The sequence below is a fragment of the Choloepus didactylus genome, chromosome 2, assembly GCF_015220235.1.
Source record: "Choloepus didactylus isolate mChoDid1 chromosome 2, mChoDid1.pri, whole genome shotgun sequence".
Lineage (NCBI taxonomy): Eukaryota > Metazoa > Chordata > Mammalia > Pilosa > Megalonychidae > Choloepus > Choloepus didactylus.
Genome location: NC_051308.1, coordinates 240,226,610 through 240,242,644, shown reverse-complemented (window position 1 = coordinate 240,242,644; position 16,035 = coordinate 240,226,610). Strand labels below are relative to the sequence as shown.

Genomic DNA, 16,035 nt, shown 5'->3' with positions numbered 1-16,035 from the left:
AGAGTGCGTGTGAGAAGACTGTTGGGGAGACCTGGGAGTTAGTCCTCGCACCCCCCAAGTCTAGTCACACGACTTTTCTGAGCCTCAGTCTCCCCCTGGATGGAGGTCAAGAGATGAGCCCACAGCCACTCAGACTGTGCCCCGGCAGCTCTTGGAGGTGCCCAGAGTCCCCTCAGACAGTCAGTGGGTGTCTGAACAGTCACCCCAAACTGCCCCTCACACAGTGGCCAAAAGAGCACGACCTGAGTTGCAGGAAGTTGAGCTTCTGGAGCTGGTTCTCTCCGGGTCGCCACCGTCTGCCTTGGCCCAAGGTTCTCCCCGGTGGGGGGAAGGCAGGAGGGAGGGGGGAGCTGGGAAGCTGGGGGCGCCTGAGAACCCAGGGGGCGGCTGCTCCCCCAGGCCGGGCTGCGGCCAGGCCCCGCTTCCAGACGGATCTGCTGGGACAGAGCCACCCTGGCCTTCCCGGAGCCGACTTCACAGCTTTCCCGACTGCCAGGCCGCTCTCCTCCTCCTCCTCCTCCTCCTCCTCCTCCTCTCCTGCCAGAAACGGGCAGCGCGGGCAGGCCGCTGCGCAGGGGCTTTCCTCCCCACTGCAGTTTAGTCTGCGGCGGCTCAATTTGAAAGACTTATTGCCTCTGAGTCAAAACACAGAAATCCCCCTGGATGCGCATGGCACTCACTGCCGTGGGAGCAGCTGGCGCCGAATCTGTGGGGGCAAGGGGGGGTCCCTAATCCTTTCCGGCCCGCAGCCCTCACCCAGCACTCTGGGAGGAGCAGGCACCTGGGTCCCAGGACCCTGGCCATCCCCCCACCCAGGGGTCTTTGGCTTTGGGACCTCTGAGGCAGGTGTGCAGGGTCCCGTCCGCTGGCGTTTCTCGGGGAGAACTGCCAGTGCTGAGTGCCTGCAGGTGCTGGGGTAGCACGTGAGCCCACATCTCCAGGGTGGGCTGCTCATACGGTGGTCATGTGGCAAGACGTGAGAATCGTTACTTTTATTTTTATCTCATCCTTTTAAATGTGTGTTGTTTTGGCCTGTGTTTCATAATGCATGTAACCTATTGATACAGAGGTGTGTGGGTACCACTTATAAATAGGTGTGTTCCTTTGGGGGTTACATGCTTTGAAGTTGTTTGCTTGTTGGGTGCAAATCAAAAAGGATGGGAAACTCTGCTGCCCTGAGGCCCTGGTGGTGATGGGGGTGGTGTCCCAGGGGCCCGGGAAGGCTGGTGGCTGGAGAAAGCGAGGGTGGGAGGGGGCGTGAAAGCAGAAACCGCCCCGAAATTCTCTTGCCTTCTCGGTGCAGCTGGTCCTCCCAGTGTGCACGGGCCAGGCACCGGAGGCCTGCACTGGGTAAACTGAGTCTCGGTGGTGTTTGGGGGAGGGATTTGGCCCCCCTGTCCTCAGGTCTAAACCAGGGCTCAGCGCACTTGTACCGCCATGAAGCGCCAGACAATAAATATTTACACTGTGCAGACCACGCGGTCTTGGTTCCAGCCACTGAAATCTGCCGTTGTGCCGTGAAAGCAGCTGTAGACAGGCCGTCAACAAACGGGTGCACCTGCATTCCAATAAAACTTTATTTACACACATAGGTGGTGGGCCAGATTTGGCCTGTGGGCCATAGTTTGCCGACCCCTGGTCTAGATGAAGAAAGAGGACAGGCCCCAACAGGGCAGAGAACCAGCCTCGGTTCCCCCCAACCCCCCATCAGCGAGCCCCCAACCTTGACCTCATGAGTCGGTCCTGGGCTTCCGGAAGGTTCTGCAGCAGGTGTGGCCCCAGTAGCCGGGTAGGCAGGTGAGAATCCCCTTATGTCACATGCTAAGCACTCTTGACCCTGCAGCACACGTTTACACCGTCCCCTTTGGAGCCAGGTCAGCGTGGCTGTGGGGGATGGAGCCGAGGGAGGTGTCAGGGGCCCTGCTCGTCAGAGAATCCACAGAATCACAGGGCAGCAGGGCTGGAAGTGATTCGGAGGCCTTCCAGCCCATTCCCCAAACTGTTGCCCCTTGGGTTTGTCTGAAAAGTTGTACAGTGAGAGGGGCACTCTCTTCTCTTCGAGTTTGGGAAGTGCTTTAGTTGAACCCGCTAAGTTTTGGATTTCTGCAGGACTTTTCAGAGCCTTTAAGAGGCTGATGGGCTTTGTGAATCTCCAGGAGGGAATATAATAGGCATGTTCCCCAAAACTCAGAAACTGTTTTTCAGATTCTTACTTATGAATCTGTTGAGTTCATTTTGGGGAACAGCTGATCTCTGCCGATCCCTCCATCTTGTAGACAGGGAAACCCAAGGCCCAGAGAGGTTCAGCATCTTGCTCAGGGTAACACAGAAGCCTGGGGACGGTGTGTGGGCGAGCACCAAGTTCCTACTCAACCGCCTTCCAGGCTGCCTTGGGGAAGCCTCGGAACTGAAGCTCCCCCACCCCACCCGCCTCTGCCCTGATGTGGGGTCACGGTTGTCGGGGACCCAGACCTGTCCACACTGCGGCAGTTTTGGCCCAGGGCTGAGTTGCATCCTTTTGTCTCGGATTTCTCGGTCATGGTGCTGCGGATGTTTGAGCCAGATTGTTCTTCATCGTGGGGGGCAGCATCTCTGGCCTCCCCCCACCAGAGGCCAGGAGCACCTGCCCCCGGCTGCAGCAACTAGCTGGGAGGGGGCAGGGGGCGAGGGTCGGGGCGGCAGATGCCCGGTTGAGAACCACTGCCCTACGGGTGTGACTCTGCCTTCGCCAGGATGTGCCGATAGGCGGCAGAAAGACCAGCCAGAGCTTAGAGGGACGTTTGGACGTACAGGAGAGTTCGCTGGGTGGGCTCGGGGGGCGTGCAGCATCCAGGCAGCCTGCTTGGAGAGTCCTGAAGGGATGTCACGTAAAGGGGGTCCCTGGGCAGTTCAGATTGAGGGCTTGATGGGTGGGAGGGACTTGGGGGGAGGGAATGGAGGGTGTGCGCCAGGGTTGCAGGACTTCAGGCCGTGGGCAGGTGGGTACTGGGGGTGAGTGATGCTGGATGGTGGGTGAGGTGGGAGGACTGGAGCAGAGTGGGGAGTGGGGGGGTGTTTTAGGAGGTGAGGCTGGGGAGGGCAGCTGGTCAGGCAGGAGGTGTACGGAAAACCTTCAGGGGTGGGGGCTGTGGCTATACACACATTTTATTCCTGAAAAGTCGATGCTCTAAGGCTCTGGGAGTCTTTTCTTGGACCGAGCCCTAGCGTCCAGGGAAGAAAATCTCCTCGGTGGGTGGGACCATGGCTCAGGGTTGACCGTGGCCAGCTCGGAGTGGCCGGGAAACAGGCGGCTGCCCAGTTTTCACAGAGGAAAAGGGAAAACCAACCATCTGCTCAGGCCTCTCTCCCCTTCCACTCCACAGGGTCTTTTCTCACCAAAGTTTGCCAGACACCAGGGGCTTAAACTAATCGCGAGGCGTCCGAGTTCAGGCAGAGGGCACATCCTGAGGTTCTATTTGAAAGTCTGACAGGAGCTCGTGGAAAAGAAAGGGACCGTGCCTGTGCCCAGTTTTTTGTGTTGCTTCTTAAGTGACAGGGGCTGCGGAGGGTTCCGGAGGGTCTGCAGGTTCTGGTAGGGGTGCAAGGGGTGGACGGAGACCAGAGCGGACTGTGAACCACATCCCAGGGGCAGGAGGCAGCCAGATGGGTGCACTTTTCCAGGATAACATTACAGCACATGTCACAAGGGCTTTGACCTCAGCCGGCTTCCAGGAGGCAGAGCCGGACCCGAATTTAACCATGTTCATTCATAGTGATCAGTTCCGCCTGGAGAGAATATGAGGTTCGGTGCTTTCCACCTTTGTACTTTTCTGTAGTTTTCTCCATCTCAAAACAAGCTCTGTTGTTGGTTTTCATGCATGTGCGTCATGAAGAACAGAACCTAAAGAGGTAGAAATCAACCTGGAATCCTTCCACCAGCGATAACCACCACTAACATGGTGTTGTTTTCTAAACTTTTTATTTTGAGATAATTTCAAACCTACAGAATGGTTGCAAAAATAATGCAAAACCCATACGGAGAACTCCAGCATACCACCCAGATGCCCAGGCCACTAACGTTTGACACCCACACTTGTAATGCCCTCACGCACACACACACGTGTGCACACACACTTCCTAACTTCACCTGGACACGTTTGGGGGAGTAGTTTCTGTTAGCTTGTGGCTCCTCTCTCCTACCTCCTCTTTTCCACTCTCATCCCAAACCAAAGTTAATAACCCAGAGCGTGGCCTTAGGAACTTTATTCTTCTTAACATGAGCCTCTTATTGGGGGATAATGCCTCTTGGGTCAGGAGAAACAAAACACAGCAGAACCTTAGATGAGCCCTCCTGCTCTGGAATATTCTGTAGCTCCCTGTCAGCCTGGGCAGATATGTGTGTGTCTTTGGGGCTGCTGTTATTTTCGTAAAATGAGATCATCTTCCCCACTCTACCCTGCCCTTCTCACTGAAAGCACGGGGAGCTGTGCCAGGTTCACCGGCGTGGCCCTGCCTCGTCTTTTCGCTGCTGTTACTGGTTGATGGTTCAGGCACACAGAATTGTCTGCGGGTTGCTCTCCCGCCGATGGCAGTGCAGTTCCTTTGGAGTGGCAAAAATGGGGGCAGCTCTAGTAAAGTCCTCTTACAGAGATCCTTAGGATGGGGTTTCCATTTCTATGGGCTCAAGTACCGGGAGTGGGATTATTGCCAGGCTGGATGCCGGTTTGTTTCCCAAAAGGCTGCTCGGAGTCCCATTTCCGCCAGACACGCGGCCACACACACGCCCTCACCCCCAGCAGTGGCGGGCGCCGTCCTGGTATTCACTCAGTGATCCGAGGGTGTGAAGCAGTGGCACATTATGACTTTATTGGTGTTCGTCTGGTTTATTTGCCATTTGGACTCACTGGTTTCTGAATTGCTTGTCAGATCCTCTGGCCATTTGTCTATCGTGCAACAGAAGGACGAAACAAGCGTGACAAGTCGTTGACGGTTGTTAATTTGGGGTGTTAGGAATCTGGGTACCTTTTGTACATTTTTAAATTACACATTTTCAAAATAAAAAAGAAACTAACTGAGAGTGTTCTAGGAAGTTGGTTTGGGTGGGCAGGGGCAGAGAGGCCTCGTGCACAGGGGGATTGTTTGGAGACTTTTGCCTTGTGAGCAAAATGACCCAGACAGCTTGAGCAGGCACAGATTTGAGCAGTTTCAGGGAAGGAATCTCCAGCATTTGTTGAGAATGTGGGAAGCCAAGAAGAGGAGGCACCAAGGTGTTTGAATCTGGGTGAGCAGAAGGCTGAGGACAGACGCTGGCCGAAGTGCGGAGCTGGGAGAGGGATCAGGCCAAGGCTCTTGGGAGCAGGTCAGCGTTAGAGCGATGCTGTTTGGTGGGTGTGTCACATTTGAGAGGAAGGGGTCAGGAAGAAGAGGAGCTCCCACCTGCAGCTGGGAGAGCAGAGGGACCCTCTGAGGGGGGCCGTGACCGGGGGTGGGGGCCCCTGAAGATCACCTGCGTTTAATTAAGGAGCAGAAAGGGGAACCTGCCAAGGAGCCTGGATGGGAGCTTTGCAGAGCAGGTGGTTCCGCGTCGTGGAAACCAAAGGGCATTGAAAGGGTAAGGACGTGGTCAGGACTTTCAAAAGTGGTTGAGAGGTAAAGAAGATGCCTTTTTTTAGGCGTGCTCAATTTATCGATTAGGAGCTCGTTGACCTTGAAAGAGCAATTTCCCTAGCGTGGCTGGGGTTCTGCAGCCTGACTGCGTGGGTGGTGACTGGAGAGGGTCCAAGGGGTGTCCTTCGCACTCGGGTCCCACCAGGTGTTCTGGGCACCAGCGGGGGTGACCGAGCCAACACTCGGGGCACGTGAGGCCCCAGCAGTCCCCAGGAATTGGCCTCACGGGGTTTGCATCCACAAGGGAAACAGTCATCGGTGCGGAAACTACCCTGGTCAATGTTCTGTTCCCACTGGTGGCCCGGAAGGACCAGGGAGACATGAGTCATTTCCTGGACAGCAACCTGTCTCAGCTTCTTAGTCGTTGGGCTCGGCCTTTCGTAAATCTTTTTCAAGTCCACTTCTGTTTCCACGTCAAGGTCGTGAAGCCGGGGTGGAGCAGCACCTGAGCACGTCGAATCGTCTTGGCTTTGGGAGATCGCCTGCCTGGGGATGTTTTAAGGCCTCCTCTTTTTTTAATTCCAACTGGAAAGAAAGGGCTTTGGCAGAGAGGTCTGAGGAGCCCATTAGCCAAATAAATGGGGACGTTCCTTCTCGGCTTAGGCCACTTTTCCTCTCCTGGGATAAAGAGATCGATGTGTGGGCAGCCTTCTCCGTCGGGCGGCTTAACGCAGCGGATGGAGCATGGCCAGGGATGGCCGGCCGGAGGTTTTAGCATTTTCCATTTGTTCCAGTAGCCTTGGGATGGACGGACTCTGCTTTTTGTCACTTCATCTTTCTTTACCTCACTTTAATTTTTCTTTTTTTTTTTGTTTCATATAAAATGGAGTGTTTTGATCGGGGGCGTCTTTGTGCTTTAAGAGGGAGGTGTCCCCTGGCTCCCGGGTCAGTGGCTGGAAGGTTCTCTCTGGAGTTACGGTTTGAACACCTGGACAGCGATTTTCACAGCCGCTGCCTGAACACACTGACGTGTTCAAAGTGCCAAGTGCTCAGGTGTGTTCCGGACACTGAGAGCTCAGTGAGCGTCCGTTCTGGTTGGATATAACCTACAGCGTACCAGGAGCTGGTCGACCCAGTGTGTATATTCATCACCGTCTGATTCTGCCGGCCGTCTTTCAAAGTATGTGTTTAATCTTCTCATTTTCACAGGCGAAGAATTAGCAGTGTTTTCTCATGCTGTTGGTTTGAAGTGTTATTTATCTCCTGGGGTTCTTAGCACACTTCAAATTTTCTGTTTACCTAAAAGAAATTTTCTGGTTCTTCCTTCCTGGTTTTGAACCTACCTCCCCCAAAGCAAAAGAAAGAAAGAAAGAGGAGTGGGGGGTTATAGGGCCTCATGTTTTCTGACAGCGTTCGAGAAGTGTTTCTGGAAAGGCAGGAGGCCGCGGCCCCCGATGGGCTGGGCAGCGAGTGCACCTTGGCCCCGGCCGAGACAATAAAAGGGTAATCAGTGGCCGTGTTTATGGAACCACTGTACTTGACTGCACGTTTCATTGAGTAGCAAAACTGTAACTGCTCTGTGGAAACAGAAGGCTATTAGCTCTCTGTTTATAGTTGTTTCTGGTTCCGATTCGGAAACCCAGGGGGTTGGATGAACTTGCAGAGGGAGGCTCTCAGATCTGTCACCTCCTCGGCTGTCCCTGCCAGTCCCGCCTGGCACCCCGCTTGGCACTGCCCTTTTTGGGGCACCAGGGCCTTGACCATATGGTTCCAGCCTATTTCCAGCTCTCACCCTCGCATGGGCGTCCCAAATCTTCCTATCACTCTAATCAAACTCGACCCTCAGCCCAGTCCCCCACATACCTCCCTCCCTCGACCCATCTCTGTTTTTGAAATCTAACCCCTTGGTCCAGAACCCCTGGAAGGGCTCACCCCTGTGGGACCCCCATCCTCCCCCACCGCCCCTCCCAGCCTGCCCCGGCCCCCCGGCCTCAGCATCTCTCCGGATCATACATCCTGCTTTGCTGGAAGCTTTCTGAGGACAGCATCTCTCCATGAGGCTGGTTTGCGTCAGTTTCCCCACCCCAGCCCGGTCTTGCTGATTGAATGAGAGGTGGTTAGAGAAAGAGCAAGGCCTCGGCAAGAAGCTTATATTTTTTCCTGATGGCTTAAATTTTTCCTTCCTTCATCACATGAGAGCAAACTCAAGTTTATAGATTTTTAAACAGAAAGGAACACTGTTAAGTGACTTCTTCCCCTGCTGGGTTCCCGTTGGGGAAGGCAGAAATGCTTGCCCTGTCCAGGCAGCCAAGACCTCAAAGTGGAGTGCAGGGGGCAGGTCTCCAAAGAGGATCTGGCCTCTAAGTCCAGTGATCCTTGGCCCCTCCCCTTCCATTCCAAGATCACAGTCTAACCAGAAGGCCTAGAAGAAACTTATCCATCAATTCTGCTTGTCCCAGCCAGGGCAAGAGATAAGGGGAGAAAGAGGGTAGGGGGGCAATAAGAGGGGTTTTCTAGTAGCTTCTGTCTGGTTGTCCCTGAAATGTCCCATTTAAATTCCTGGCCTGTCACTGCCGGGAGCCTGGGACTGGAATCCTTTTCCGCGCCGCTGGCCCGACCCCTTCTCTGCGGCCAGGGTCAGGGTGGGGAGCTGCAGTTAGCTCCCAAGACCCCCGACACCAGCACTCGGGCAGGGGCGAGGGGGACTGTAAAACTGGCTTCTGGTCCTGGAGCGGGGCGGGGCTTCCAGCCTCCAAAGACACTGATTTGTTTAAAAAGGAAAATAGCCCGGGGCTGGGGCTGGGGCTGGGGCTGGGGCCTGGCCTCGTGGTGCCCTCCCCCCCCGTCCCCCTCCCTCCAGGTGGCCCCTCCCCCACTCCTGCGGGGCCGGCAGCCGGGGTGGGCACTTGCTCTCGGGCCCTGGAGCCTGCTGGCCTGTCTGGTCGGTTGAGGTTTTCACTTTGTTTTAATTTTAAGACTTATCTGGTCTGGGGACAGGAAACCTTTTTTGAGGGGAAGAGGGTGGGGAGAGCAGGGCAAGGCTGGGGGTGGTGGTGCGGCGGTGAGGTGCGCCCTGGCCTGGCTGGGGGTGGGACCCCCGGCTCCCCCAGCCCGCCCCCCACCCCAGCTCCCGGAGGGGATGCTCAGGGCCCTGGGGCCACGGAGGCTGCGAAGCCACAGGTAAGGATGTGCCCCCGCCCTCCCCGCCTTCCATTCATTCCGACTCCTCTCCAGTTTTCCCCCCACCCACCTCCGGGGAGGGTCCAGGAAGCCAGGGCGGGCTCTTCCAGCCTGAGACCGAGTGTGGCTTTGGGGTGGGGGGGCAGGTGTCCTGGAGGCTTCCTCCTGTCCGAGGCGAGGCGGGTTTGGACCTGCTGCCTCATCCCCTCCCACGGTCTGCAGCCCGTCCTCAAAAGGGCTGGGGTGGGGGGATTGCTGCCACTCCCCGGGTCCGGGTGCAGGGAAGGGACAGCATGGCCTGAGCTGGTGCCTGGAGGACTTTTAGGTTCAGGTAAACCATGGGGGGCTTGGGCAGGAGCCCCCACCCCTACGTGTGTCCCCACCTGGGCCAGCCGTGGAGGTCACTCGGCTCTCCCGTTTCCCCTCGGGCCTCCCTCCCCACTGCACACAGGGGCTGGGGTGCCTCTGCCTGGGGGAGCCCCTGCCCCGGGGAGGAGGCGCGGGACTCCCTGGGGTCAGGGGCGGTGGGGGGGGCGCCATGGCCTGGGGCCCCCCTGGTCGCCCTGGGAGCCTGGTAAGGACTTTGCATTTTCTGATTTGCTGGTGAGTTTCTTTTCATGTCATGACAAGTTTCTTGGGGACGGGAGAGTTGGCAATGTTGCTGAAAGGGGACTGAGCCAGGAGGGTCGTCGACTGCCCCTGAGGACCCTCTTTGGGAAAGCCTGAGGTCCAAGGGGGTCACCTCCGCCCCCGCCAGGCCGGGACCCCTGGCCGATTTGAAATCCTGCTTTCCTGGCTGGCGACGCGCTTCTCCCGCCCGCCTGGGGCCCAGCCCGGCCCTCCTGGGCTTCTCGGGGGCAGCCGAGGCAGGGGCCCCGCATCCTGGGGAGGGTCCTGAGAAGGGTCCGGTTAGAACTGGCCCCTGTGCTGGAGGCTCATGACAGCGGGACCCGATGCCTCTGATTGTTCCCAGCAGCGCAGCCAGCTCCAGGCGCGGCGGCCTCCGTGTTTGTTTTGCCTTCTGTGTTCGCCCGGCCCCTGGTAACCAAGGGCCGCTTCCCCCTGGCGACGGCGGCGCCCGCGCAGGCCAGGCCCGATGCGGCCGGGCAGGGGGGCCCTCGGGCCGGGGGGCCGGGCTGCTCCCGGGGCGCGCGCCGGCCGCTTCTCCCCCGACTCGCTGGACACGCTCGCGGGGTGTCTCCCAGCCCCTGGCCTGAAACCTTCCAGAACCTGGGAGCCTCGGTAGGTGGCTGGGAGACGCGGAGGGCACTGCTGTCGGGCCAGGGACGGGGGTCTCAGGCTGGGCGGGGGGCCTGGCCAGGACGGGTGCTCAGGGCCCAGTGAGCCCCAGTCCCCAGGTCCCGAGGTAACACGGGGGGGGGGGGGGCACAGAAAGGGGATGGAGGTGATCTGCTGTGGGAGAGCCAGGCTGGGGGAGCCAAGCTGGGAGGCCTCCGTGGAGGAGGGGGCCAGGCACCCTTGGAGAGCCGACTCTCACTGGGTGGGGTTGTGTGGAGCCAAAGGAGCCACCTTGCAGCAGGTGTGGCCGTGGGAAAGCTCGAGGCTCTTTAGGGAATGGTGAGGCTGGTTTAGTTCGTTGGAGTCTAGGGGATACCTGGAGGAGCAGAGGGAGCTGAGGGCTTGCAGGAGTGGGGAGATGGGTTTTGAGCAGAGGAGGGGGTCCTCCAAGAGGTGTTACCCCAACCTTTGGCTTCCCAGACCCCAAAGGTGAGTAAGGGACAGCCCATTTTGCGCTCACCCCCTGTGGATCTGGCAGAGGGACGGGGGTCCTGGTGGGCACTTGCCTCCCCACGGCATCTGGCAAGCCGGGCGGCCTCTGCATTTAGCTTGTTAAGGGTCAGTCCTTTCAGGACTGGCTTCCTGGAGACAGACTGGAAACTTCTAGGTCTTCTTTCTGATGTTTCCTCTGCACCTCCCACTCCAGGAGGACCCAGCCTGGCAGCCCCATCCACCCGGGGCTCACTGATCCCAGGGGACCTGGTTAAAGCGCCCTCAGGCTGGGGCAGGGCCCGAGGCTCTGCATCTCCACCGAGCTCCCAGGTGACCACGCTGTGCTGCTGGTGCCCAGGCCCCCGGGAGTGGCCAGCACCCAGAGACAGGGCACACGGCTAACCGGCTCCCACGCCCCAAAGGGACTTTTTCTAGAACAGAGAGGGGGTCGGACGGCCGCGGGTACATGGTCCCAGGCCTGTCTGGTTTTCCGAGTGGGGGCCTGGAGGGGTTGTCGGTCAGGAGAGGTGGGCTCTGTGGGGGCACTGGGCCCAGGCAGCGTGCGGGGACAGGCCTGAGCTCGCCCTGTGACTTCCACACGGAGCCCTGCGCCGGCCAGCTGCTGAGACTATTAAACCTCGGTGATTCATTGCAGCGCATTTCAAGGCAAAGACGCTGTTAGGAAAGCTTGGGTCCCAACGGCTTGTTTTGTTGGCGGGTCTGGCTGCCTCAGCAGAAAAGAGGAGCTTTTGATATGGGAACGGAAACTTGGGACGGTGTTAGAAATATTCAGTGTGTTCGGCGGGAGAGAATTTGTGGTCCTCCTCAGCTCTGGAAACTCGCTGCCTGAGGATGAAGGCAGCTGGGGGTGATGGGGGTGGGGCAGGGGTACAGGGAGGAGGGCTGCCTGCAGCATGGGGGGGGGTACCTCACACCTGGGTCTCATGGTCTGAGCCCTGACGTGGCACCGTCCTTGCCACTGAAGGCCGTGGAGCCCCTTACTTTGCTCCCGTTTCCCCCTGCAAAGGTAACATGCTGCTGCTTTTATTTTATGGAAAGTCAGGCTTGCAGAGGAAAAGACCTGTCTGACATCACAGAGTCTTGTGCCCCTGTAGTCCTGAAATGTCCCTAAGGTCAGGCACCTGGTCTGGCGCTAGCAGCCAGCCCTGGGCTTGCTTACCTTCCAGAAGTCGGGCTGACTTGGCTGTGACAAGCAGGTGCCTCCATTCCTGCTTCTTCCTCTCTCCTCCCTGACTGCCGTCCTGGATCAGCCCATTAAATGGATAGTGGGTCTGTTTCCCTTTTTTCCACTTCCCCTTTGTTCCTTTTGCATTTTCTAAGTGTGGTACTCGAGCAGACTTACCCCAGATCCAAGTCGCATTCCTTAGGTGCATCTTTGGGTGGGAAGGTCTAGACCCCACAGCTGCCAGGGGATGGGGGAGGTGGGGAGGATCTGAGGGTACCTACAGCAGACAGCAGGAAACACCCCCTCTCCCCACTGTGGAGACCACTCTGTGCCGTTAACAAGCTTCAGAAGGTGAGAGGTGGCCCCAGGGAGCTGAGTCTGGACACCCTGGAGCTGCTGTTGCTGCGGTTGCTCAGTTTGAGTCAGGGAACGGGTTTTAGGATTTGTTCTGCTGCATTCCACCACTGGGGAATGATCATAGACTTCCTTTTTAAGAAACCCTTCCTTCCTTCCTTCCTTCCTCCCTTCACACCCCTAGATTACGAATGCTGGCTTTCCGTGGGATGCCTCCTTCTAAGGGGTTTAAAGCAAACCAGTGAGTTCGGAACACTCAGCACCCCCAGTTCAAGGATGAGGAATCTGCAGCTCAGAGAGGTTAGGTAACTTGCCTAAGGCCCCCCAGCTCATGGAGCTGCAGTTTAAACCCAGGCTGCCCAACTCCAGGCTGCATGTTTCTTTTCCATCTTATAGGCACTAAGCAGTCTCACTCCATCGACCCTTATCTGCAAAGCTCGCAGTCATTTTTTCAGCTGATTATCTGTTTTCTCTGCTATACTGTAAGCTACATGAGGGCAGCAGCATTTACCTGTTCTGTGTGTATATAGTAGGGGCTGAATAAATATTTTTGGAATGAATTACAGCCATTCCCCAGGCATCTGCATTGGAATCGAATGTTTTCCAAGTGCTCATCAACAAAATACTCACAGACCACCTGTCAGGTTGTGTCACTTCTCCAAGGTGACTCTTGTCTATTTCATTGGTTCTTATTAATTTCCACTTGGAGAAGATGTTTTCTGGAAGTTCAGGGTGGGAAAACCCAATCCCAGTTTCCTTTACTTTGTATGGCCCACATTTTAGAATCATCTACCTTGTTGAGATTCATGGGCACTAAGGAAGATTCACCTGTGCTGCCCCCCTGGTGGCTTAGCAGGTACTTGGTGGATGGGTGAATCAGCAGCTCAGAAGCCTTAGCCTTGAAGACAGTCCTTTTTTGGCCAGCGTTGCACGTTCTGCAGGAGCAAGTCTGGCCAAGGCTCTGCGGGAAATGGACCAGGTCTGCGAACAGTAATCCCCTCGAGGCTTGCAGAAGCTCAGCCCATTGGAACAGATTTTCCCGTGGTGACAAGTCCAGTCAAATTGCGTGTGACCCTAGGGCCCTCCTGGCTGCCGGCAGAAGCTCAGTTGCGTGGCTTCGGAACTGGCAGGCAGGTGCCGACGTCATCGACAGGGAGAGAGCGGGGTCTGAGGGGCCAGGGCAGTTCTCTGATAGCAGAAAGCAGAGCCTTTGCCAATCTGGAGTGGCCTCAGGTGTTGACGTGCTTTGTAGAAAAGTGGTGACCTGGGGACGCAGGTGTGACTCCCCTTCTCCCGGAGGGCTCCAGGTTCTTCCGAGGCCGCGCTTGTGCATGTGTTGGTCAACCCTGCCCAAACCCCGGACTGGGCGCAGGCATGCTTTCCAGATTCCTCCAGAGAAACTGGATCCACAGGTGCTGCCTCGAGGCAGCAGGGGCTGCCCAACCACAGCTCTGCACTTTTTCTTTAGAAGAAAGAAAAGGGAGGTGGGGTCTGGACAGTAGCTGCCCGGCTCTAGAAGGCTCTTCACTCCACACACGTGAACGTTGTGAGCACCGTCCCTGCTTCCGTTGCCAGGTGTCTGGGGGCTCCGAGCCTCTTCCCGTTCTTCCTCGCTGTCCTCCCACCCACACCCACCTCCTGCCCCTGGGGATTTGGGAGAGGTGGACATTTTTCATCCATTAATTTTTTTTTCTCAATTGAAGTGAAATTCGCATCACATAAAAACCACTATTTTGAGGTGAAAGAGTTGCATGCAGTACATTTGCAGTGTTGTGCCACCACCACCTCTGTGTCATTCAAAACGTTTTCAGCACCCCAAGCGAAAACCACACACCCCTAAAGCCGTTACCATCCCACCCCTCCCACACACACACGTTTCCCCTCTCTCCAGCCCCTGACAGCCACCAATCTGATTTCCGTCTCTGGATTCACCCTCTTCTGGATGTTTCGTATAAATGGAATGAGACAGCATGTGACCCCTGGTGCCTGGCTTCTTTCACGCATGTTTTCGAGACTCACCCATGCTGTAACGTGTGTCAGAGCTGCATTCTTTTTTATGGCTAATACTCCGTCATATGGAGATACCGCCTTTTGCTTATCCACTCATCAGTTGGTGGACATTGGGGTGCCTCCATTTATGTTTTCCAATAATCATACAACAGCGGTGAGGAACAAGGAAGGGAAACTCCTAATAAGCTCTTCGTTCTAAGCACAGCCACATGTTAATTCTGGGTTCTTCCATCTCTTCTCCCACATGTGCCTGTGTAATTGTTGCTAGGCTTTAACGCGGGGTAGACACAGTTGTGATGTTTGTTGCCTTGCTTCTGCTACGTGGTCTGTCCGGTTGGCATTTTTAACGGCTGCGTGGTTCTCCATTGGCTCCTGGACTGGGGAGCCAGTCCCTGCTGCCCGGCCTCCTCAGGCACCATGTAAATCGTGCACCCTTCCGCTTGCCTGGAAGCTCAAGATTAATTTATGCTTCACTTTGGACTGCCCTGAGGAGCACAGACCTAGCTGTTCAGGTCTTTCCAGGTTGACCAGATCGGAGGACGTGGGCAGGCAACGTGGACCTAGAGAGTTCCCGAGGGCTGTTGTGGCTCTGAAAGTATGTTCACGTGCTTTCTCTCCAGCTGGCCAGTGAGGCTCAGGGATGGAGCCCTCCCCCGGGGTCTGGTTCACTTCTGTGCAACCCCTCTCTAGGGAATGCTGGCTAGATTGCACTAGAAGATGCCTTGCCCAGTTCCTTCTAGAATCCTTTCCAAGGTCATTGGACGGGTCCAAGTAACATACCTTCAGTCTAAGTAACTCTGCAGACACACCTGAGTGCCCCCAGCCTGCCAGGGGTCACTGGTCAGTCACAAAGATCAGGAAGCCTGATGGTTGGTTACTTTGACTTTGATTTTCTTCCATTAAAAGTGAACAGAGTCAGGGCGGGGTTTGGTTCTGAGGTTCAAGATTTTGAGGCTGATGAGGGGAGAGGTGGCGTGAACTAATTGGAAAGAAACCGCTTGAAGACTATCCTGTTTTGGTGACATTCTTAATTCCCCACATGTAATTGTCATTAGTCTAAAGCAACCTCAATGTCCATCTCTAAGGGAATGTTACAGAAATTACAATAATTGCACCCAATGGAATATTATACAGCCCTTAATGCATATAGTTCGTGGGAGACCCAATTTGTACTGTGCTGACTTGGGAGAAGCGAACTGGGGGATATATGTGTGGTGTGAACAGGGGGGTATATGTGTGGCATGAACTGGGGGATATATATGTGGTGTGAACTGGGGGGTTATGTGTGTGGTGTGAACTGGGATATAAGAGTGGTGTGAACTGGGGGTATATGCATGGTGTGAACTGGGGGGTATATGTGTGGTGTGGTCCTTTTCCATAAATGGACTCTCCCTGGGTCTGTGCCTGTATGTGTACTGGGAAGGGTCCAGGAGGACACACATCCTGCACTTCCCACTGGACACTTTGGGAGGCAGGTGGAGACTTTAATTTATGGTTTGTACATTCCTGTTTGAGATTTCTTATGAGCATGTATAATGTGTGAAAATTTAAAAATCATAATAGAACAAGACATTAAAAAAATTACAGTATAAATCCAAGCATGGTAGTTCTTATTTAACATGGACTTGAAAATCCAAAATGTTAAGATATAATGCCTTTAAAACAGTGGTTCTCACACTTTCATTTAGCAGCATCCTAATTCACGGGTAGGGTTCCTTAGAACCCAGACTGCCGGACCCCATGGATAGGGTCCAAGAATTTGCATTTTGCACGTTCCCAGGGACACTGACACTGCAGGTCCAGGGTCCTGGCTTGAGAGCCTCTCCTGCAGACCTGAGAGTGGGAGGACATCCCCGCAGCCCCCTCCCCTTACAGAACTCCTATGGGACTTCCTGTCCTCTCGACCTAAGAGGTTGACAGCCTTGAATTTGGAGTTTTTTGAGATTGTGCATCTACCTGGTGCTCCTTTGGAGCCGTGGCCCCATGTG

General features: G+C 55.8%; 1 protein-coding gene across 4 annotated transcripts in view; it reads left to right on the top strand.

The window, feature by feature from the left end:
- SPSB1 (splA/ryanodine receptor domain and SOCS box containing 1) overlaps window positions 1-16,035 on the top strand; it is a 73,581-nt gene that overhangs the window by 29,407 nt on the left and 28,139 nt on the right. Inside the window, exon 1 of one of the 4 annotated variants that reach the window (XM_037828592.1) lies at window positions 9,023-9,097. The exons of 2 other annotated variants lie outside the window; for them this stretch is intronic. The gene's annotated coding sequence lies outside the window, so the exon portion shown is untranslated. Of the gene's footprint in view, window positions 1-9,022; window positions 9,098-9,354; window positions 10,009-16,035 lie in introns of those variants that run through there. One more of the 4 variants, XM_037828591.1, reaches the window with a different exon arrangement.